This window comes from Stegostoma tigrinum, chromosome 40, assembly GCF_030684315.1.
Source record: "Stegostoma tigrinum isolate sSteTig4 chromosome 40, sSteTig4.hap1, whole genome shotgun sequence".
NCBI classification, from domain to species: Eukaryota; Metazoa; Chordata; class Chondrichthyes; order Orectolobiformes; family Stegostomatidae; genus Stegostoma; species Stegostoma tigrinum.
The window spans coordinates 14,691,522-14,714,463 of record NC_081393.1 but is presented as its reverse complement, the minus strand read 5'-3'; the positions used below and the strand labels follow the sequence as shown (position 1 = coordinate 14,714,463).

Here is a 22,942-nt window from a genome sequence, read left to right as displayed (position 1 = left end):
ATACAGTAGTGACACATTCAGGCCTTATAATCCAGGCAGGGCCAGATCCGGCATTAGTTGGTAAGAGGACAAGGTGCAGGGCAGGCTCTGGGAGGTGGGGGAAGGGTTTGGGGGGAGTGGTTTCTGAGTCTGTGGAGGGGCGAGAGTAGAAGAGACACGTCCATCTGCACTTGGGGATTCAGCATTGTGTGTGGGTTCACAGTGGAGCTTTCAATAAAGAACATGCAAAGTGTCATCAGGATCGATGAGGTAGACTGCGAGTAATGAATTTTAAAAGTAGCTTGTGATGGGCAGTATCTTTTATCTGAGGAACACATGTGGGCCTCTTTTAAATCAAGAGGCGGAAGGAAGAAAGTAATTTGTTAAAATTACAATCACCAGGGAAGCACTGAGCAAATGATGGAGCTGCAGACTGACAAGTCACAAGGTCATGATGAACTTCATCCTAGGGTCTGAGAAGGGATGGCTATGAGGTAATGGGTGCATTGGTGTTACATTTCTAAAATTTATGAAGTTCTGAGAAGGTTTCATCAGATTGGAAATTAGCAAATATAACCCCTCTATTCAAGAATGAATGTGGCCAAAAACAGCAAAATACAGGCCAGTCAGCTTGCTAATATCTCACCAGTATTCACTTGAACATCATCATCACCTCACAAACAAGAACAGAAATTGCTGGAAAAGCTCAGCAGGCCTGGCAGCATCTTCCGCAGAACTTTTCTACACAATGCTGCCAGACCTGCTGAGCTTTTCCAGCAACTTCCATTTTTGTTCCTGATTTATAGCAGCAACAGTCCTTTCGATTTTTATTACCATCACCTCCCAAACCGTTCCAAGCTCCAATCTGTTAGACAGTAAGACCACAAGACATAGGAGTGGAAGTAAACCACTCCGCCATTTAAATCATGGCTGATGGGCATTTCAACTCCACTTCCCTGCACTCTCCCCGTAGCCCTTGATTCATTCTGAGATCAAGAATTTATCAATCTCTGCCTTGAAGGCATCCAACGTGCTGACCTCCACTGCACTCCGTGGCAATGAATTCCACAGGCCCACCACTCTCTGGCTGAAGAAATGTCTCCTCATTTCAGTTTTAAATTTAACCCCTCTAATTTTAAGGCTGTGCCCACGAGTCCTAGTCTCCCCACCTAACGGAAACAACTTCCCAGCGTCCATCCCTTCTAAGCCATTCATTATCTTGTAAGTTTCTATTAGATCTCCCCTCAACCTTCTAAACTCTAATGAGTACAATCCCAGGATCCCTAGCCGTTCATCGTACATTAAACCTACTATTCCAGGGATCATCTGTGTGAGTCTCCGCTGGACATGCTCCAGGGCTAGTATGTCCTTCCTGAGGTTCTATAATAGCGAGCAAGCTGTAAATAGTTAGTGCTGCATCAGAGTTCATTTTATATGAAAGGCTTGTAAAAGAATCCTGCAGTAGGATCCAGTGCAAACTCAACCTCAAACCTGATTCTTTTTAAAGAAAAATATGCAAACTCTTACCCCCAGTATTCTAAATGGGGCCTAACTAGAGCCTTATAAAGTCTCAGAGGTTGAACACACTCCCCTGGTCTTGCCAACACCCAGGCACTGCTGCTCTGGCAAACTGCCCCTTATTCTTTTGCCCCAAGTGTGGGTCATCCTGCATGAAACACGGATAAGGGAAAAATAGAACTTTTAAAAAGAACTGAAATAAAATTTTCGCAACCCACAGATATCCTGAGTCACACAATAAATGCTGAGCTGCAATAAATAACACATGCATCAGAAACATTCAGTGATACACTGAAACACTGCAGTCACCCTTCATTATATCTCTCGAGCTGAGCTGACCACAGGTTTGCACTGCAGTCACATGAACACATTGACTCCATCAATTATTGTTGCACTGTCAATCTATGGTATACAGCAGAATTTGGTCTGATCAAATGAAGATACCTTGTTCTTTTTTTTCTGATATGGAGAATACCTTTCAGCAATGAGTTCCATTGTATTGAAGTGTCATAACAAATAGATGGCTGGAACAGGGGATAAAATCTTTCTGATTTTAATTGGAGGTATGGAGCGATGCAGCTGAGAGCCTGAGTGGAGTGAGCTAGAGGCTTGCAGCGATGTGAAAGCTGAAAGCCAGACTGAAGTGCCTGGAGGCACAGAGCAGCGCGGGGACAGTTGCTGGACTTGGATCCAGCAGGAGTGTTCAACAGCTTGGGAGGCCAGTCAGATGACATGCGGAAGGCCCTACGCTGATTACTGCAATGCAATGTTTATCTGTAATCTGTTTATCTGATTGTAATGTTTGTTCTTTCAACTATGTCTTATTTGTAACTCACACAATGAATCACTGGAAAGTAACACAACATTTTTTTCTTCTTTATTCCTCCTTTTGTATCTAAGATTTGAACCTAAGATGATGCTATGAGTGGCGACGTTGTAAACTTTTCACTGTACTCCCGTACCTGTGTACCCGTGACAATAAAACCCAATTCTAATAATTCGAATGCCTGGCACAGACTTTAGAGTAAGTCACTTATCTGGCTTTTTAGTCTGCACCACAGGAGCAGAAATCCACCAACAGCCTGTTGTCATTTGAAAAGATGATGGCCTATCTGATTGGGTTTTGAATCCCACATTCCTATCCGCCTGAGACAGATTGATTCCGTTGCCAAAGAAAAATCTATCTCTGCCTTAAATATTCAGTGACCCCACTCCCACTGCCTCCTGAGGGAGACGACTCCAAAGTCATACAACCCTGAGGGAAAACAAATTGTCATTTCTCTGTTAAAAGGGTAGCTCAATTTTCAGTCAGTGCCCCCTATAGTTGGAGTCACCCACAAGAGAAGAAATCATTTCCATCTTCACATCCTCCAGATCATTCACAATCTTATGCACTTCAATCAAGCCATGCCTCATTCTTTTAAACTCCTTTGGAAACATGCCCAGGCTGCCCAAGTATTCCTCAAAAGACAACACAGTCATTTCAAGTGAAAATCTAGTAAACCTCCTCTGAACTACCTCCAAAGAATGCATAACCTTCGTTTTCAGCAAGGTAACTCAATTATTTAGCAATGAAAAGGGGAAAATAAGAGTGAATGTGGGGTTGTTTCTTTTAAAAGCTACATGAAGGTTCTATAATAGTGAGCAAGCTGTAAATAGTTAGTGCTGCATCAGAGTTCATTTTATATGAAAGGCTTGTAAAAGAATCCTGCAGTAGGATCCAGCGCAAACTCAACCTCAAACCTGATTCTTTTTAAAGAAAAATATGCAAACTCTTACGCAATCAAGTTTAACAAACAGAATGTCCAAGAATTTTTACCCAGCAGTAAAATAATAAAATTCAGGTTCACAAAAAATGTGAACTCAATTTCTGTTGATTAAGATCCTAGTTAAAATATGTGGATTCAAATGCAGTGAATGAAGTTAGGCCTGTGGCAGTAACTAGTTAGACTGATAGATGATGCTACACTACACCAAAGCTTAAAGACTCAAAAAAATCTGGGCTCGATTTGTTTAAATTTTACCACCCCACTGAGTGCCCTCTGGCAGAAATACAGGCACATTTTTGTGGGATTTGATCAAAGATTTTACTCAAACATGCTGATTCCCTCAGTAATTAGCTCTTAGTACAATGCAGATTTGGTAGATGTGAGTTTCTGACTTAAGGCATTTCCTTTCCGCTCCCCTCAAGTGTTCTTTTCTCCTCGAAAAATAACTGTGCAAGAAAAACAGATATTGAAACCAGGGTGAAGAATCTTCCTTTCTGAGTTTTAAAATAAGCTGAACTAAATGGAAAGCATAGTTTAGAAACATACCAAAAAAAGGAAGAGACTAGGTAAATGTTACTAACCGGAAACATTTACACTGTACATGTTACTCCTTACAGCATGTAACAAGTCAACAACGAATTAATAATCATGTTACTGGATGTGAGTTTGCTCGCTGAGCTGGAAGGTTTGTTTTCAGGCGTTTCATCACCATTCTAGGTAACATCATCAGTGAGCCTCCGATGAAGCGCTGGTGTTATGTCCCGCTTTCTATTTATCTGGTTAGGTTTCCTTGGGTTGGTGATGTCATTTCTTGCGTTGGTGATGTCATTTCCTGTTCTTTTTCTTGGGGGATGGTAGATTGGCTCCAAATCAATGTGTTTGTTGATGGAGTTCCGGTTGGAATGCTATGCTTCTAGGAATTCTCGTGCGTGTCTCTGTTTGGCTTGTCCTAGGATGGATGTGTTGTCCCAATCAAAGTGGTGTCCTTCCTCATCTGTATGTAAGGATACGAGTGATAGTGGGTCATGTCGTTTTGTGGCTAGTTGATGTTCATGTATCCTGGTGGCTAGCTTTCTGCCTGTTTGTCCAGTGTAGTGTTTGTCACAGTTCTTGCAAGGTATTTTGTAGACGACGTTTGTTTTGCTTGTTGTCTGTATAGGGTCTTTTAAGTTCATTAGCTGCTGTTTTAGTGTGTTGGTGGGTTTGTGGGCTACCCTGATGCCAAGGGGTCCGAGTAGTCTGGCAGTCATTTCGGAAATGTCTTTGATGTAGGGGAGAGTGGATATGGTTTCTGAGCCTGTTTTGTCTGTTTGTTTGGGTTTATTGCTGAGGAATCGGCGGACTAAGCAATAAACCTCAATAATCCTCAGCAATAAACCCAAACAAACAGACAAAACAGGCTCAGAAACCATAACCACTCTCCCCTACATCAAAGACATTTCCGAAATGACTGCCAGACTACTCGGACCTCTTGGCATCAGGGTAGCCCACAAACCCACCAACACACTAAAACAGCAGCTAATGAACTTAAAAGACCCTATACAGACAACAAGCAAAACGGACGTCATCTACAAAATACCTTGCAAGAACTGTGACAAACACTACATTGGACAAACTGGCAGAAAGCTAGCCACCAGGATACATGGACATCAACTAGCCACAAAACGACATGACCCACTATCACTCGTATCCTTACATACAGATGAGGAAGGACACCACTTTGATTGGGACAACACATCCATCCTAGGACAAGCCAAACAGAGACACGCACGAGAATTCCTAGAAGCATAGCATTCCAACCGGAACTCCATCAACAAACACATTGATTTGGAGCCAATCTACCATCCCCCGAGAAAAAGAACAGGAAATGACATCACCAATGCAGGAAATGACATCACCAACCCAAGGAAACCTAAACAGATAAATAGAAAGCGGGACATAACACCAGCGCTTCACCGGAGGCTCACTGATTATGTTACCTAGAATGGTGACGAAACGTCTGAAAACTAACCTTCCAGCTCAGCGAGCAAACTCACATCCAGAAACTCAACCTGAGCTACAAATCTTCTCAAAACTCGCTAGATCATGTTACTTTTGTAAAAAGTACCACTCATGTTCAGTCTTCAGAGTAATTCCAGCCTAAAAAGGAATTTTAACCTGAGATTTTGATTCACAGTATAAACTGTAACTCATTACATGGAATTCTTGAGTCACTTGGTCAATTAAGAGTTAATAAATACAGGGAACTCTGGACAACATTCCCCAGAGTTTAAAAAGTTGGGTGGAGTCCACAATAAAGGAAATCATAAAAGAAGCACAGGCCAGACAAGATGTTTCAAACTCTCCAATTTCTGCCCAAATCCATCTGCCATTCAAAAGTCCTTCAATATGTAATGAACAATTTCATGTTCACCCCTTGCACACATCTGCTACAATCCCTTCAATCCAAAGTCCGCCCTCTCCTCACCACTGAGATTGTCCCCATCAACCACTACTTGGCTTCCTTCAGTTCTGAGGAAGGGTCACTGGACCCGAAACATTAACTCTGTTTTTTTGGCTCACAGATGCTGTCAGACCTGCTGAGCTTCTCCAGCAACTTTGTAAGTGTTAACTTGCTTTGTGATTGCAATCACATTCATTCTTTCTCCCTACCCTGCGGTGTTTGACATTCATTTGGGGATATGAACTTCACTGGCTGAGCCATCATTTTTGTCCATCTCTAGCTGCACTTGAGAAGCTGCCTGCGTGCTATTTTAATATCCAGTGCAATAACAATTCTATCCTCTTCTAGAGCCTCACTTCTGGTTCCCACGTTCAGAGAGTTAAACTCACTTGGTTCCAACCAGCTCTCAACAGTACACGGCCCCACAGCGCCAGGGACCCAGGACGATTCCACCCTCGGGTGACTGTCTGTGTGGAGTTTGCACATTCTCCCTGTGTCTGCATGGGTTTCCTCCGGGTGCTCCGGTTTCCTCCCACAGTCCAAAGATGTGCAGGCTAGGTGGATTGGCCATGCTAAATTGTCCATAGTGTTCAGGGGTGTGTAGGTTAGGTGGATTAGGAAATTTAGGGTTTGGGGGGTGGGTGTGTCTGGGTGAGATGCTCTTCAGAGAGTTGGTGTGGACTTTGTTGAGCCAAATGGTCTGTTTCCACACTGTAGGGATTCTACGGATCCTACACCTTGCCCCCAACTTTGTCTTTCTCCGTAGGTGCTTACTCACTCAGCCAAATGGTGCACAACTTGAGTGACAATTTAACCCTTTAGCTTAAACCACTAATACTGCCCTTTAAAGCTTACTCATAATATGCTAATAGGCTGCCTCCATATTTTCTTCAACACCACCATTACTGATATCCACTTATTTGAAAACTCATTCGTCACCAACCTTTTGTGAGCAGTGAGTTTTCAAACAAAAAAGTCCTCTACATTAAGTCATGCCTGATTATCATCTTTGTTGTCAAGTATTTCTACAGGTTCCTATGCCGTACCACATTAAATTCAAAACACTAGTCTACTTTATTAGGGCCCTTCATGATTCCATTCCACCCTAGCTGTACTAGCACATCCAAGCTGTGCTCTCTAATCTTTGCAGTGCATCCACCATGCACCTTATTACCTGTCTTTAAAGGTCATGCTTTCATTCACCTCTGCTACTTCTGCAAAAGCATAGGAAAGTTTCCGAAGCAAAACTGAATGAAAATGTGAGTTAATGCATCTCTTACTGAGCATGGTGGTGAGTTTTTAAAGTACCAGTCATTTTAGCTGTCTTGCCCTGATTGATGAGCATCACTTGATTCAGCAACAGAAGGATTCAGCATTGCAAACAATATGGAGCTCCCCTTAAGTTAATCCATTGGCCCCAAAAAGAAATTGGCCTGGAAAATCCTGAGGCTCTGTCCTGCTCATGTACAATTCTGTCATGCATTCCCAAATCAGGGATAGAGATCATCTGCATCGCTGGACCCTTGAGTTCTTTCAAGGGTATATCATCATCTCTCCCCCGCAAAGAATACAATCCACTCTTCCAATATGATTTTCTTAAGAATTCAGGACTTCACAAATGCGCTGAACAACCTTAAAGGAAAAATTATTTGACTGATGTCCAGGCACTCTTACTGCCAAAAGGGTCTGCTGGGGCAGCTGAGCAGCAGATTTGCTCTCAATTGCTCTGCAAAGTCCAGCTGAAATAGGCAGAATTTTCCACACTGCTGACTATCCCCAAGTCTGTGGCTTCAATCTGTGCAGGATCACCTTGGAAGATACAAAAGGCAGGAGGCAAAAAGTTCAGAATAAATGTCAGTAACTGCATAAAATCAACCTTCTGACTGGTCTTCCCTTAATAAAAGGAATATTACCCCTTTGCTTCTGACAGTGTTGGTTGAGTTACTTCAAGATGGATGTTAAGTACAACATTTAGTTGCAGTTAGCACCATGTCGCATATAATTAGGGTCAACATTCCAGTTGTTTAAAAGCTCAGAAACATCAAAATGATCTGTGGAGTGCAGGAAAAAAATGGCTTTCAGTGGGATGTCACTTAAAGAATGAGAAGGAAAGAACTGAGAACATTTCTATTTCTTTTTCTTTGCTTGTATTAGTTGGTTGATATATCATATTCTTTGGAAAAAAACTGCTGTATAGCAACTCTGCTATTACAACCAAACCAGAAATACCTAATTCTGAGACACAGCTAAGAACCACAGAGTACCATTCTTGTCTTTGTAACATTAACCAACTAGCAATTCTGAAGCATTTTTCGGAATTATTTATTAAACTAAGTCAGACTATTTCTTTACCTGTAATATCTGTTCAGAAATCCCATCCTCCCCATTCCAGATGAAGAAGTTTTTACGATTTCCAAAATTGTTCAAAGAGTTCTTACGCAATAGATATATTCTGATGTCACAGTGTATTACAAACTCACTTAAGTAACTCGATTTGATGTTGATGTTCAGATGGATTACGAGGTCGGTAGTTGCTGTTCTAACACAAAGAGTACAGATAGGAAGAAAAATTACATTTTGGACTTTACAGCAAGACGGTGGCATGTGAAATTCAGGAATTACTGTGGTTTGGTGAGACCAAATCTGTGTACAATTTTGGTCTCCACATTTAAAGAATGATAAACTTGTTTTGGAGGCAGTACTTTGAAGGTTCACTCAATTCACAGCAGGATTGTCCAATGACAGGAGGCTGAGTAAATTGGGCCTAGTTTCTGGACTTCAGAAGAATGTGAGATGAAGATCCCCATGAGACAGAAAATATTCTGAAGAGGATCGACAGGGTAAATACAGATGTTTTCCCCGGCTGGGAAATCTGAGCATAGATTCAGAATAAGGGGACATTCATGAAGAGAATTTCTCAATGGTAAGGGTTATGATTTGTTGGAATTTATTTAAGGCTAGGATATACAGATTTTTGGTCTTTCAGAGAATTAAAGGATGGCAAAGTATGTTGAAAGCGAAAATAATTCATGACTACCCTGAATTGGGTAGAAGACTCGGCCTCTCCTGTTTCTTCGGTTCTGGTTTGGGAGAGGTGAAGATATGGAGAGAGAGTAAACTTCAATGCAGAAAAGATACAGTACTGCAGGAATGTAGAGAAAACTCACTTTAATGAACTGCAGATAAGGGATGAATGCTTTCATTTACGTTCTCAGCTTTGTTTATGACTGGAAACTCAGTAATACTTGAAGATCTATGGTGCAGAATAACACCAAGCTGTACACGAAAGTGGAAGAAAATGTGAGAATTATTGTCCGAGAAATGGCGCACTGTGCAGAGTAGGGCTTAAACACAGGTACCAGCAGGTTCAAGAATATCTTCTTCCCCACTATTATTAAACTTCTTATCTAACTTCTCTTTAAATTTAATGTCAGTCTCACTCTTTGTGCACCTTCTCTGCAGCCATAACTTTGTATTCCTCACCCTGTTCTGTTACCCTAAGCACTTGGTGTGGTATGATCCGCACTGCAAGCAAAACAATTTTCACTGTACCCTAGGTCCATGTGACATACATATTTAAATATATAGGAACCTCAAAGGTATGTGAAATAATGTTGTGAAGCATAGGGGTTCAGGGAGGGAGTGAGTCCTACTTCAACACAGTGAGGTTCAAGGAGTAGTCACACTGAACAGAATTGATAGACTAAGTTGAAAGTGGCCATTTCCTGAGGTGTAAACACAATCCAAAAAAAGACAATAGATGGCACAGTGATTAGCACAGCTGCCTCACAGTGCCAAGGACCTGGGTGTGATCCCACTCTCTCTTTCTCCCTGTGTCTTTGTGGGTTTCCTTCCGCCATCCAAAGATGTGCAGGTCAGGGTGGATTGGCCATATTAAATTGCTGATAATGTCCATGGATTTGCAGGCTCGTGTGGTTTCGCGATGGGAAATTCTGGGTTGGGATGCTCTTTGGAGGGTCAGTATGAACTTGATGGCCTGATGGGCCTGCTTCCATACCATAGAGATTCTACGATTTCGACAGTGAGAGGGACATGAGTCAAAAGCTGTTGATGAGGAAGGGGGAGTGTTGTAGTCATTCACTGAGAAATATTTTCGTGCATCCTATCCAGGAAACACTGCCAACATTTCTCCAGATGTGGGCAGGTACAGCACACAATGTGTGCAGACTCGGTCTTTATGCAACAAGTGAGGAGTTTTCCATGAAGTGGTGTGGCATAGAGAGGCCGCATCACTCATTGCACCTGTGCTTCTGTGCCAAGCGACCTGGAGGCAACTTTTGCAATGGAGATGTCGTGATTTAACCTGGAATTCGGAGCTGATGAAATAAGGATGTCAGAAAGTGAAGTAAGGTGCAGAGATCAAAACTATACGGCGGGCAACGTCAGCTCAACGGAAGGCTCTGGTGTCAACGCATCTTCACGATTACCTTGCAGCTGGTGTAAATAGACCCGAACGAACTGGTGGCGTGTTTCAAAATCAAAATTCTACTTTAATGTGGAGTGGCGGAAACTGGGATGGTGTTCAACGTTCTGCAGCGAGCTGGGGAATGAAGTGGGACCAAGAGATTGCATCGTTCCAGTGAGCTTTCAGAGAAAGTGTGTGTGTGTTGTGGGGGGGGCGTAACGAACGTCGCTGGCCTGTGACGGTTCCCGCAGACGAATGACAAGTTTCGCCTCCTCGTTCGGAGATCGGCGTGAGGACTGCTGCCCCGGAGCCGCCGATGGCGGGGTTGGCAGGGGAGCCGGGGCGAGAGAAGCAGAAAGGGGAGAGCTTTGATGCGCCTGCCAAAGCAGTTCGCAATGTAAGGCCAAGCAATTGGGGGGGGGGGGGGGGTAAGGCCAAGCAATTGGGGGGGGGGGTAAGGCCAAGCAATTTGGGGGGGGTGCTCTGCCTGGAAAGCACTGACTTCGCAAGGCGTCAACTCCTCCCCAGTTGAGGAGGGGAAGCACAGAAGTTGCAAACGAGGAGCTGAGTTGCACAGAGTCTGTTTTCCCGGGGCCACTGAGGAAGCAGCTTTCCATCTCCTGGTCAGCAGTGTGGGAGAGAGCCCAGAAACACAGACAGCAGCCGAGCATGAAAATGGCGCTCTCAAAGCCGTCCACAACTTGCTACGACCCCCATGAATCTCGCCCCCCAGGCCCCTGCACACATCGCAGCTTCTTACCTTGATCTCACCGTACTGCCAGCGCCATGGAACTGCCGGCCGCACAGGGAGGCAGTCACCGCGGCTGCTCGCCTCTTCCCTGAGCGCTTTCAAACAACTTTCAAGGAAGCAGCCACCACCTCCTCCCCCCCCCCAGAAAAAAAGTCAGACAAAAAGACGGGAGTGGGGGAGGAGAAACTCTTGGTTTCTGATCAATGGCCTGAAACAAATGATTCTTCCGCACACAGAAACAGGCGTCCCTGCTTCTGGGTGCCACTCTTGCCAATAACTTGACATCAAATGGCCTCTGCAAATTCTTCTTCAGGGCATTTGGTGCCGCGAACCCCCCTGCACCTCTTGCTTCCGGGTCCCTTCTCTTTATGGAGGTATTAGCAAGATAATTGCTGCAAGAACCAGCCATGTGCTTCCTCAGAGTGAGGAAAAGTTTTCGGGCTCAGCACCCCCAGCCAATTGTGTGTGATCGTGCCTCCTGTTTTCCAGCTCACCTCCTGACAATTGGCAGGAGAGCCCGACTGCACTTCGGTCAGAGGATGCAACCCGCAGTCTAGGAACAATGTTCTTTTAGTAATTTCTTTTTAGTGTTTCAAAATTCATTGTTTCAAGGATTGTCAATCAGTGAAAATCATACTTCTAAATATAATGACAACTCCGGTATATTTCACGAAAATAACATTATTTTGTTTAACGCTGACAAGATTTCATCCATAATGAAATCCAAATGATTCAGTCTTCAGTCGTCATGAATTACAACATATTAGCCTTTTTGATATTAATGTCTTCAAAGTCATTGTTACAGTTCTTCTCCCAATGAGATTCTGATACTTTGAGTCCCCAGTTCAGTGTGGAGTTTCTCTTTCAAAGCAATTGTGAATTTAAGATCCCAGTGAACAGAGCTGGTATTGTTTCAGTCTTGTGTTTGCAGTGGCTCTGAGGTTCACACCTTTTGTTTCGAAGGCTTTCCAACACCATAGTTCCTTCAACTGAAACAGCCCTGAATTTGAGCCTCTGTGCAAATAAGTCCTAATAACAAGGTTCCACCTTTCACTGGGGTTCTGAGGTTGCCACTTTCTTCTTCAAAGTCATAGTGTCATGGTTCAATTTTCCAGAAGGATCTTTTAAGGTTCTTTTGAAATCCCGAAAGGCAATCTTATCGAAAAACAAAATTTCCAGGGCAATTATTAGTTCTTTTACATGAAACTGTTCCTCCCCAAATCTGTTGGCAATTCCAATTTGTAGTCGTGATTAGAACCCTTTAATTACATGTTTGCAGTGTTTAGTAATATCAAAAGTTAATAATTCCCAAATTTACAATCTTGACATGGATGCCGCTCTCAGTTGAGAAGTGACAAATATTAGATTCAGCAACAACTTGAATGTGTAAAGTATTTTCCACATAGCAAAATGGCAGTTCTTGCGTGTGTCATGAAATAAAATTTAAAGTAGAGCCTAATTTGGATATACAAACACGGTGTTTTGCCAAAAAGTAAAGTTCTAAGGAATAAGAGGTGAATCATAGAATCCCTACAGTGTGAGAAGAGGCCATCTGGCCCAACAAGTCCACACCAATTCTCCAAACAGCATCCCACTCAGACTCACCCTCCCTATGTTTCCCACAGCTAATCCACTTTGCCTGCACATCCCCTGAACAATTTAGCATGGCCAACCCACCAAACCTGCACATCTTTGGACTGTGGTAGGAAATCAGATCACTGAGAGGTGATGCTGGGACAATGTCTAAGCTCCATGCAGACAGTTGTCTGAGGCTGGAATTGAACCCAGGCCCCTAATGCTGTCAGCCATAGTGCTGCCCTCTGTGTAATAATAATTAGAAATACATGAGAGAGACTAGAATTGAGAGTGTAGGATTGGAACAGGTTATAGAAATAGGAAGAGATGAGACCTTCAAAGAATTTAAAAATTAGGATCATGCTTTCAAAATAGAGGTCGGAGTAATCACGGGTCAATTAATAAAATGACAATACTGGCATGTTTAGCAAAAATGGACAGGACAAGGTGTGAGTTAAGATATAGCTACTGCAATCTAGGTAGAGTCAAGTAACTGTAAAGTATAACTCTAACTTCCAAGTTGTATTTGAAAGAATTAGGCCCAAGATGTCATATTTAAAACAAAAAACCTGCACTGTACAAGAATTGAACAAAACAGACACTATTAACCGTCAAAATAGTTGCAGTGTAAACTCAAAAATCTCAAAACGCCACTTCCCAATCTAATTTTATTTCTATCCAAGCGGTCCCCTACAGCTTAGAGAATCTCAAGGATTACTTCACTAGTTCTGAACCAAAACAAGGTAGTGACAGGTCTCAGAAATTAATTTTGATTCTCCTCAGAGTTCCTACCATTCTCTGAGGGATGAAATTTCACAGGATTCTTCCACCAGAATTCTCCAAATCTCCATCAATACCTCACAATTGAGGGCTTCCCCACCTCAAGCAGGGACATTATTGATCAGTTGCTCCAAATCAGAAAAACTCCAGGTTTCAGACAACGTCTAACCTCAGTCCACAACTCTGATACAGCTCTATGCAAATTCTCCCTTTGCCTTTCGCAAATCTGCTCCGAGGCCGACTGTCCACATGTATATTAATTATAACTAAGCAGAGTCAACATGGCTTCATGAAGGGGAAATCAGGCCTGAAAGTATTATTAGAGCACTTTGAGAAGGTAACAAGCAGGATAGATAAAGGGCAATGATCATTCATAACATATTTGTGTTTCTAAAAGATTTTCGATAAGGTACCACACAAAATGTTACTTAACAAAGGCCATAGCATTGCAAAGTGATAGAGACAGGTTGAGTGAGTGAGTGAGTGAGGATAGAATATAGGGAATTGTGAGGTTATGCAGATTGGCAAGAAGAATAGAAGAGCTGAATATTATTTAAATGAAAAAGCATGCATCCAAGTTCAACAGGTAATTCTGAAGGCAAGTTGCCTTTTGTCTTTGTTTCGGAGGGAATGTATTATAAAACTAGGGAGGTTTTGATAAAACTAGACAAGGCATGAATCAGACCAATCTGTGATACCGTTATCAGCTTTGGATCTCTTATGTCGGTGGAGGCAGAACAGAGAGGGTTCATGAGGCTGGTACCAGTTATGGAGGGATTACTGAGGGCTGATTGAGTCGGTTGGACTTGTACTTGTTGGAGCTCAGAAGAATGAGAGGCAACCTCATTGAAACATATCAGATTCTTCGGAAGTATGATAGGATAGAGATAAAAAGGTTGGGAGAGTGTAGGATGCGAATGATCTCATATTAAAGGATTGCCCATTTAAGACAGAACTGAGGAAGAATTTCTTCTCTCAGAGTGGTGTGAACCTCTGCAATGCTTCACTGCAAAGAACTGTCAAGATTAGTTCATTAGATGCATTCAAGGCTGATCGAGACAGATTTTTAGTCAGTAAGAGGAGTCAAGGGTTATGGGGAAAAGGCAGGAAAATGGAGTTGAAGATGACGAGTCTTAATCTCATTGAATGGTGGAGCAGATTAAATGGACCAAATAGCTTACTTCTGCTCCTATATCTTTTTGCTCCACATTCAAAGGCAAGTTTTCAGTGAGAAATCACACAGATAAAACTCAGAAACCAAAAAAAAACCCACCCTTGTTATCCATCCCCAACATGGCCCACCTAGAAAGAAATTTAAAATAATTTAATATTAATAAAATTTAATATTTTAAAATAACTTCACACATTGTACCAAAGTGTCTTTGTTTTGGGAAATCCAAGAATAATTTAAACCCATCATTGAAACAACGTCAGACATTCCATCTCTAGAATGAGGCCTGACCAGAGATTACTCATAGTTTATAGTTCTCACACTTCTGGGTATGACCTCACATAAACTCAGGAATTAGAATAGGTATAACCAATGTTGAGCACGATGTTTTAGATATCTCTTGATTTGCAAAGATTCTAGGCTTGCTTACCAGCTTCTCCAATCAGGTGTTTCTACTTCTATTAATTTTAAAACTATCAATCCTCAATCCAAAAGTTATACAGCTGAACATGAGAACACACTATGAAATCAGATTACAAAAACAAAGTTGCCGGAAAAGCTCAGCAGGACTGGCGGCATCTGTGAAGGAAAAAGCAAAGTTAATGTTTCGGGTCCGGTGACCCTTCCTCAAAAATAAGATATTTGTAACACTGACAGCAGCTTTGGATGAGTGCAGGTTTATCAAAGGGAGAGGAAACGACACCATTCAGGGAGAGTGATGGTGGAATTTTTACAAAGGACTGAAGGCAATAGCTATGGTTTTCCCAACACTCAGACTGATAACAGTAAAATAATTTGGACAGATTTATGAGGGTGTTGCCTGGATTGGAGTATTTCAGTTTTAAGGAAAGATGAAAACAGGTCTTCGTGTTTGCAGGTTTTGCAATGTAACAATAAAGCTAAAACACGACTTCTACAACTGCTGGGCATTAGGGTGACTCACAAAACCACATCAACCCTATGACTAGTGCTCACCTGAACCAAAGACCCACTCCCTGCCATAGATAGGACCAATCTCATCTACAAGATCCCCTGCAGAGACTGTGAGAAATACCACATCAGACAAACAGGAAGGAAACTAACAACAAGAGAACATGAACACTAACTGGCTACAAGAAGACACAACCAGTACTCACTCATCTCAATCCACATGGAAAAGGAGAACCACGACTTTCACTGGGACAACACCAAGATCCTGGGACAGGCTAGGCAGAGACAGGCATGAGAATTCCTGGAAGCATGGCACTCCACAATGCAGGATATTAATAAACACGTTGAACAGGACGCCAAATACATTCCACTACAGGGCAAACCCGGAAGTGAGGCAATCCATTGGAACAGACCCCAGAGTTTAAAAACCAGGCGGGAAAACACACCGACGCTTCATCAGAGGCTGCACTGAGGACGTTACCAAGCATGGTAACAAAACTTCTGCAGAACAACAAACCAGCTCGGCAAGCCAACCAACTTCAAAGTTAAACCACGTCTGAGTTATGTTGAAAAATTAACCAAGGACAAGGTTGAATTGCTGAAGCCACAGAGCTCAGATTAAAATGCACTTTAATTGTGCCTTACAAAGGCACAATACACAAGAGGAACATCTATTCCTTCAATGCAGGTGCTATGAGACTTACTCCAAGTACCAGAAGGCTGAATATTGAGAAAACACGGACACTGGAGACCTATAAGAAACAAAATAGAAATCACAAAATCCCAGTTTTGCTTTTTGGGCTACAAAATGTTAGCAGGTAATTGGGAAAGCAAGTGGACTGTTGGCCTTTATTTTCAAGAAAATCAAGTTTAAAAGTAGATAGGTATTGCTAAAGTGAGATAACATAGAACAGTACAGCACAGAACAGGCCCTTCAGCCCACGATGTTGTGCTGACCATTGATCCTCATGTATGCACCCTCAAACTTCTGTGACCATATGCATGTCCAGCAGTCTCTTAAATGACCCCAATGACCTTGTTTCCACAACTGCTGCTGGCAACACATTCCATGCTCTCACAACTCACTGTGAACAGTATTCGTCCCCTTTATGTAGGAAAAATATTCTGGCACCGCAAGGAATTCAGAGAAGGTTCACAAGGTTGATTCTGGGTATGAACAGATTTTCTTAACAGGAGAGGCTGTGTAGATTGGGCCCGGACTCATTGAAGTTCAGAAGACTAAGATGTGACCGTATTGAAACATCTCAGATCCTGAGGGGGCTTCATCAGGTAGATGTAGAAAGGGTTTTTTCCCATAATGGGAGAATCTAGGATCAGAGAGCAACATCTCAGAGCATGGGGTCACCCATTTAAGACAGAAATGAGTCGGAATTTCTTCTCCTAGAAAGTCGTCAATCTGTGGAATTGTTTAAAATGGGATATTGCTGAGACTGGATCTTTATGTGCATTGAAGGCTGAGATCGACAGAGTTTTAACCAGCAAAGAAATCAAGGCTTATAGGGATACGGTCAGGAAAATAGAGTTGGAGAATATCAGATCGGCTACAATCTGATTGATTTGTGAGGAAGACTCAATGGGCTGAATGGATGTCTGTTGCTTCTATGTTTTACGGGCTTATGATCTTAGGAATGATGAACCTGGAATATTGAGATGTTAAACAACGATTGCTGGGCAGGAAAATGCATCTACAATCAAGCAAAGCAGAACCTCAGGAATGATATTGGCAAATATGGCAACGCATTAGGTGTCGATAATACAAGGAATGAGGATGCAGAAACAATACACATATAGAAAATGCTGGAGAAACTCAGCAGATCTGCTAGCACCTATGGAGAGAGCAACAGAGTTAATATTTCAAGTCCTGTGACCTTTTGTTAGAACTGTGGAACCAGTAATTTCGTTCACAGATCACTTAGTTACCAGAACTGATGTGGAAGGAAAGTTGGAGAGGCTGCGTATACTCATACTGTTGCTAAAGTTCCAATAAAACTTGACAAAACCTACAGTTAAGAACAAATATACAACCAAATGTCAACATGCAAGTGTTGAACTTCGCACAATTACATACGTCTCACAAAAGAAACATTTCTGTCTACGATGCAATTCCTGTCATTTCTTTTGGAGAATGAATTTATCAGCAACGAGGCCAACAATTAGCCGTTTCAGTATACAGGAATTTTTCCTCTTTACGCTGAATGCAGCTATCAGCAATGCTTATCAACAGTTCACAAAACCTTAGAATCAAATTTCGCTTCTACTCATTCATATCAAAACCAGTTAATGTTTGAACGCGAGATTATTCTTCAAGCACAAGCAATTCATGTTTCATGATAAGGACCATGAAGTTGAGGATAGTAACATTTCTTTGAAATTATTCTCATGCGAAGGTTCCCTTCATCAGAAGTAAATAACCGCAGGAGGAAACACAAGAACCAAATTGGAAGGACCTCAGTAGGCTGTACATGCAATAGGATGCTCCAATGTACATACCAGACAATGCATAACAAAAGATGCTCTATGACTGCAACATATTTTCTCAGCCATTTGAAAACCCTGAGCAATGGCTGACACATGAGAAGCAGAGAAAGAGAGAGAAAGTTTTCAGATACTGGATGGGAGGTCTTGGTGTAAGAAATGGAAAGTAGGAGAGATGTAATATATCCACAGGACAAAGACAGGTGACCCTCCAGACATAGTTGAGAGGCTGAGGAATGTAGTCATAGCATAGACCAAAAATTGCTCTGAGAACATGGATGCTTAACGGAAAGAAGTTTAATGATCTCATTGGCTATCCTACCAACTGCATCAAGAACATCAACCAATGCATATAGTTACACCAGCAGTCATAAGAAATAATACAACAACTAAACTGTAAGTAGTTCATGATCTCTTACAGTTGTGCTGGTGGGAGGAAGGGCCTTGTCGAATCATTTAATTGTTCAGTGGCACAACATTAAGGGCACAGATGGAAATATAGCTTTTAAAAATGCTGTGCTTCCATCAATTCTGCACTGAACATTGCTGTTATAATGTATCAATTCTGCACTGTACATTGCTGTTATAATGTGTCAATTCCGCACTGTACATTGCTGTTATAGTGTGTCAATTCTGCACTGTACATTGCTGTTATAATGCGTCAATTCTGCACTGTACATTGCTGTTATAGTGTGTCAATTCTGCACTGTACATTGCTGTTATAATGCGTCAATTCTGCACTGTACATTGCTGTTATAGTGTGTCAATTCTGCACTGTACATTGCTGTTATAATGCATCAATTCTGCACTGTACATTGCTGTTATAGTGTGTCAATTCTGCACTGTACATTGCTGTTATAATGCGTCAATTCTGCACTGTACATTGCTGTAATAGTGTGTCAATTCTGCACTGTACATTGCTGTTATAATGCGTCAATTCTGCACTGTACATTGCTGTTATAGTGTGTCAATTCTGCACTGTACATTGCTGTTATAATGCATCAATTCTGCACTGTACATTGCTGTTATAGTGTGTCAATTCTGCACTGTACATTGCTGTTATAATGCGTCAATTCTGCACTGTACATTGCTGTAATAGTGTGTCAATTCTGCACTGTACATTGCTGTTATAATGCGTCAATTCTGCACTGTACATTGCTGTTATAGTGTGTCAATTCTGCACTGTACATTGCTGTTATAGTGTGTCAATTCTGTACTGTACAATGCTGTTATAATGCGTCAATTCTGCACTGTACATTGCTGTTATAGTGTGTCAATTCTGCACTGTACATTGCTGTAATAGTGTGTCAATTCTGCACTGCACATTGCTGTTATAATGCGTCAATTCTGCACTGTACATTGCTGTTATAATGCGTCAATTCTGCACTGTACATTGCTGTAATATTGTGTCAATTCTGCACTGTACATTGCTGTTATAATGCGTCAATTCTGCACTGTACATTGCTGTTATAGTGTGTCAATTCTGCACTGTACATTGCTGTAATAGTGTGTCAATTCTGCACTGCACATTGCTGTTATAATGCGTCAATTCTGCACTGTACATTGCTGTTATAATGCGTCAATTCTGCACTGTACATTGCTGTTATAGTGTGTCAATTCTGCACTGTACATTGCTGTTATAGTGCGTCAATTCTGCACTGTACATTGCTGTTATAGTGTGTCAATTCTGCACTGAACATTGCTGTTATAATGCATCAATTCTGCACTGTACATTGCTGTTATAGTGTGTCAATTCTGCACTGTACATTGCTGTTATAATGCATCAATTCTGCACTGCACATTGCTGTTATAGTGTGTCAATTCTGCACTGTACATTGCTGTTATAATGCATCAATTCTGCACTGTACATTGCTGTTATAGTGTGTCAATTCTGCACTGTACATTGCTGTTATAGTGTGTCAATTCTGCACTGTACATTGCTGTAATATTGTGTCAATTCTGCACTGTACATTGCTGTTATAATGCATCAATTCTGCACTGTACATTGCTGTTATAGTGTGTCAATTCTGCACTGTACATTGCTGTTATAGTGTGTCAATTCCGCACTGTACGTTGCTGTTATAGTGTGTCAATTCTGCACTGTACATTGCTGTAATAGTGTGTCAATTCTGCACTGTACATTGCTGTTATAGTGTGTCAATTCTGCACTGTACATTGCTGTTATAATGCATCAATTCTGCACTGTACATTGCTGTTATAGTGTGTCAATTCTGCACTGTACATTGCTGTTATAGTGTGTCAATTCTGCACTGTACATTGCTGTAATATTGTGTCAATTCTGCACTGTACATTGCTGTTATAATGCGTCAATTCTGCACTGTACATTGCTGTTATAGTGTGTCAATTCTGCACTGTACATTGCTGTAATAGTGTGTCAATTCTGCACTGTACATTGCTGTTATAATGCGTCAATTCTGCACTGTACATTGCTGTTATAGTGCGTCAATTCTGCACTGTACATTGCTGTTATAGTGCGTCAATTCTGCACTGTACATTGCTGTAATAGTGTGTCAATTCTGCACTGTACATTGCTGTTATAGTGTGTCAATTCTGCACTGTACATTGCTGTTATAATGCGTCAATTCTGCACTGTACATTGCTGTTATAGTGTGTCAATTCTGCACTGTACATTGCTGTTATAGTGTGTCAATTCTGCACTGTACATTGCTGTTATAATGCATCAATTCTGCACTGCACATTGCTGTTATAGTGTGTCAATTCTGCACTGTACATTGCTGTTATAATGCGTCAATTCTGCACTGTACATTGCTGTAATAGTGTGTCAATTCTGCACTGTACATTGCTGTTATAGTGTGTCAATTCTGCACTGTACATTGCTGTTATAATGCGTCAATTCTGCACTGTACATTGCTGTTATAGTGTGTCAATTCTGCACTGCACATTGCTGTTATAATGCATCAATTCTGCACTGTACATTGCTGTTATAGTGTGTCAATTCCGCACTGTACGTTGCTGTTATAGTGTGTCAATTCTGCACTGTACATTGCTGTTATAGTGTGTCAATTCTGCACTGTACATTGCTGTTATAGTGCGTCAATTCTGCACTGCACATTGCTGTTATAGTGTGTCAATTCTGCACTGTACATTGCTGTTATAGTGCGTCAATTCTGCACTGTACATTGCTGTTATAGTGTGTCAATTCTGCACTGCACATTGCTGTTATAATGCGTCAATTCTGCACTGTACATTGCTGTTATAATGCGTCAATTCTGCACTGTACATTGCTGTTATAGTGTGTCAATTCCGCACTGTACGTTGCTGTTATAGTGTGTCAATTCTGCACTGTACATTGCTGTTATAGTGTGTCAATTCTGCACTGTACATTGCTGTTATAATGCATCAATTCTGCACTGTACATTGCTGTTATAGTGTGTCAATTCTGCACTGTACATTGCTGTAATAGTGTGTCAATTCTGCACTGTACATTACTGTTATAATGCGTCAATTCTGCACTGTACATTGCTGTAATAGTGTGTCAATTCTGCACTGAACATTGCTGTTATAATGCATCAATTCTGCACTGTACATTGCTGTTATAGTGTGTCAATTCTGCACTGTACATTGCTGTAATAGTGCGTCAATTCTGCACTGTACATTGCTGTTATAGTGTGTCAATTCTGCACTGCACATTGCTGTTATAATGCATCAATTCTGCACTGTACGTTGCTGTTATAATGTGTCAATTCTGCACTGTACATTACTGTTATAATGCATCAATTCTGCACTGCACATTGCTGTTATAATGCGTCAATTCTGCACTGTACATTGCTGTTATAGTGTGTCAATTCTGCATGCTGTCAGCTGTCATTCAGTCTGTGCACACAAGCTTCTTGTTCAACTTGGCATCTTATGGAAGCATCGGAACATATCTCAGGCACCATTTTAGATGATTAGTAGGCAATGTAGCACCTATAAACAGGAATTGCACAGCCTAATTTTTCCAACATGGATGTAAAAATGAAACAGTACAGAAAGCAATATGATTAGACTCATAATTCAGTGAAGAATCAAGTTGAATAAGAAAGTACAGTGTAGAAAATACTTAAAAGAAATCAAGAGGAATGAAGAAAACATGTATGTAAGTATAGATTGGTGGGAAAGCTGAAGAGGAACCCATACTTATTTTTACCAACACATAACTGCAGAAATGGTAGTCAAGAGGTAGGGCTGATTAAGGACCAAAAAATGAATCTTCTGCCGAGTGCTTGACTGAGGTAATTTGGAGTTGCTTACATTTAAATTCCATCAGGAAGAGGACACTGCAAATATCACAGTAATGGAGGAGATACAAAAAGATATTGGATAGAAGAAAAATATATGAAGAGAAGAAACTAAAAAAGATCTGCGGCACACAAACCAGGTGTCAGAGAAGCATTAAACCTGCAAGGGATCAGCTTGGAACAGAAGGCTCAAAATAGCGGCAAGTCTGTGAGCCGACAACACTCTCCCAGGAGGAAGAGAGGCACACCATCCAGCTTCTTGGAATGGATGGTTCCAAAATATGGTGAGTCCTGAGGCATACACCAATTACCCAGAAGTCACAGGGCATCAGAACTGCAAGGAAAGAGGAATTCTGTGAAAGACTGCCAGCAAACACGAAGGGGAATTCCAAAGAATTCTATAGGTTTATAAATATTAGAGTGATTAAAGAAGGAGTGGACCCAAGTAGGGACCAAAAGAAGGTTTAGACATGAAGGGAAGAGACATGGCCGAGGCAGGAAACTAATATTGTGTATTTCTTTCTACCAACGAGATAAGTGGTACCAGGCCCTGGTGACTGAGGAAGGGAAAGGCTCAAAATTAATAAGGAAGAAATAGTGAATGAACAGTTGGCACATTAAGTTGAGAAGCCACTCGGATCAGATGAGATACATCTAAGGATATTGAAAGAAGTAACAGTAAAAATTGCAAGGGCACTGGCAATATCTCGGTCTTCCTCAGACTCAGGGAAGTTTCCAGAAGTTTGAAGAATTAAAGGCATCATGCATTTGTCCAAATTGTTTGGAAGGATAAGCCAGCAACAATAGACAAGTAATTTCTATTTCACTTTTCGGGAAGCTTG

At 41.5% G+C, this 22,942-nt stretch overlaps 1 protein-coding gene across 3 annotated transcripts in view; it reads right to left on the bottom strand.

The window, feature by feature from the left end:
• LOC125447937 (histone acetyltransferase KAT6A-like) overlaps positions 1–22,942 on the bottom strand; it is a 440,967-nt gene that overhangs the window by 232,487 nt on the left and 185,538 nt on the right. Inside the window, exons 1-2 of one of the 3 annotated variants that reach the window (XM_048522742.2) lie at positions 10,896–10,997; positions 8,062–8,248 (exon numbers count right to left, since the gene is read on the bottom strand). The exons of 1 other annotated variant lie outside the window; for it this stretch is intronic. The gene's annotated coding sequence lies outside the window, so the exon portion shown is untranslated. Of the gene's footprint in view, positions 1–8,061; positions 8,249–10,895; positions 10,998–22,942 lie in introns of those variants that run through there. One more of the 3 variants, XM_048522743.2, reaches the window with a different exon arrangement.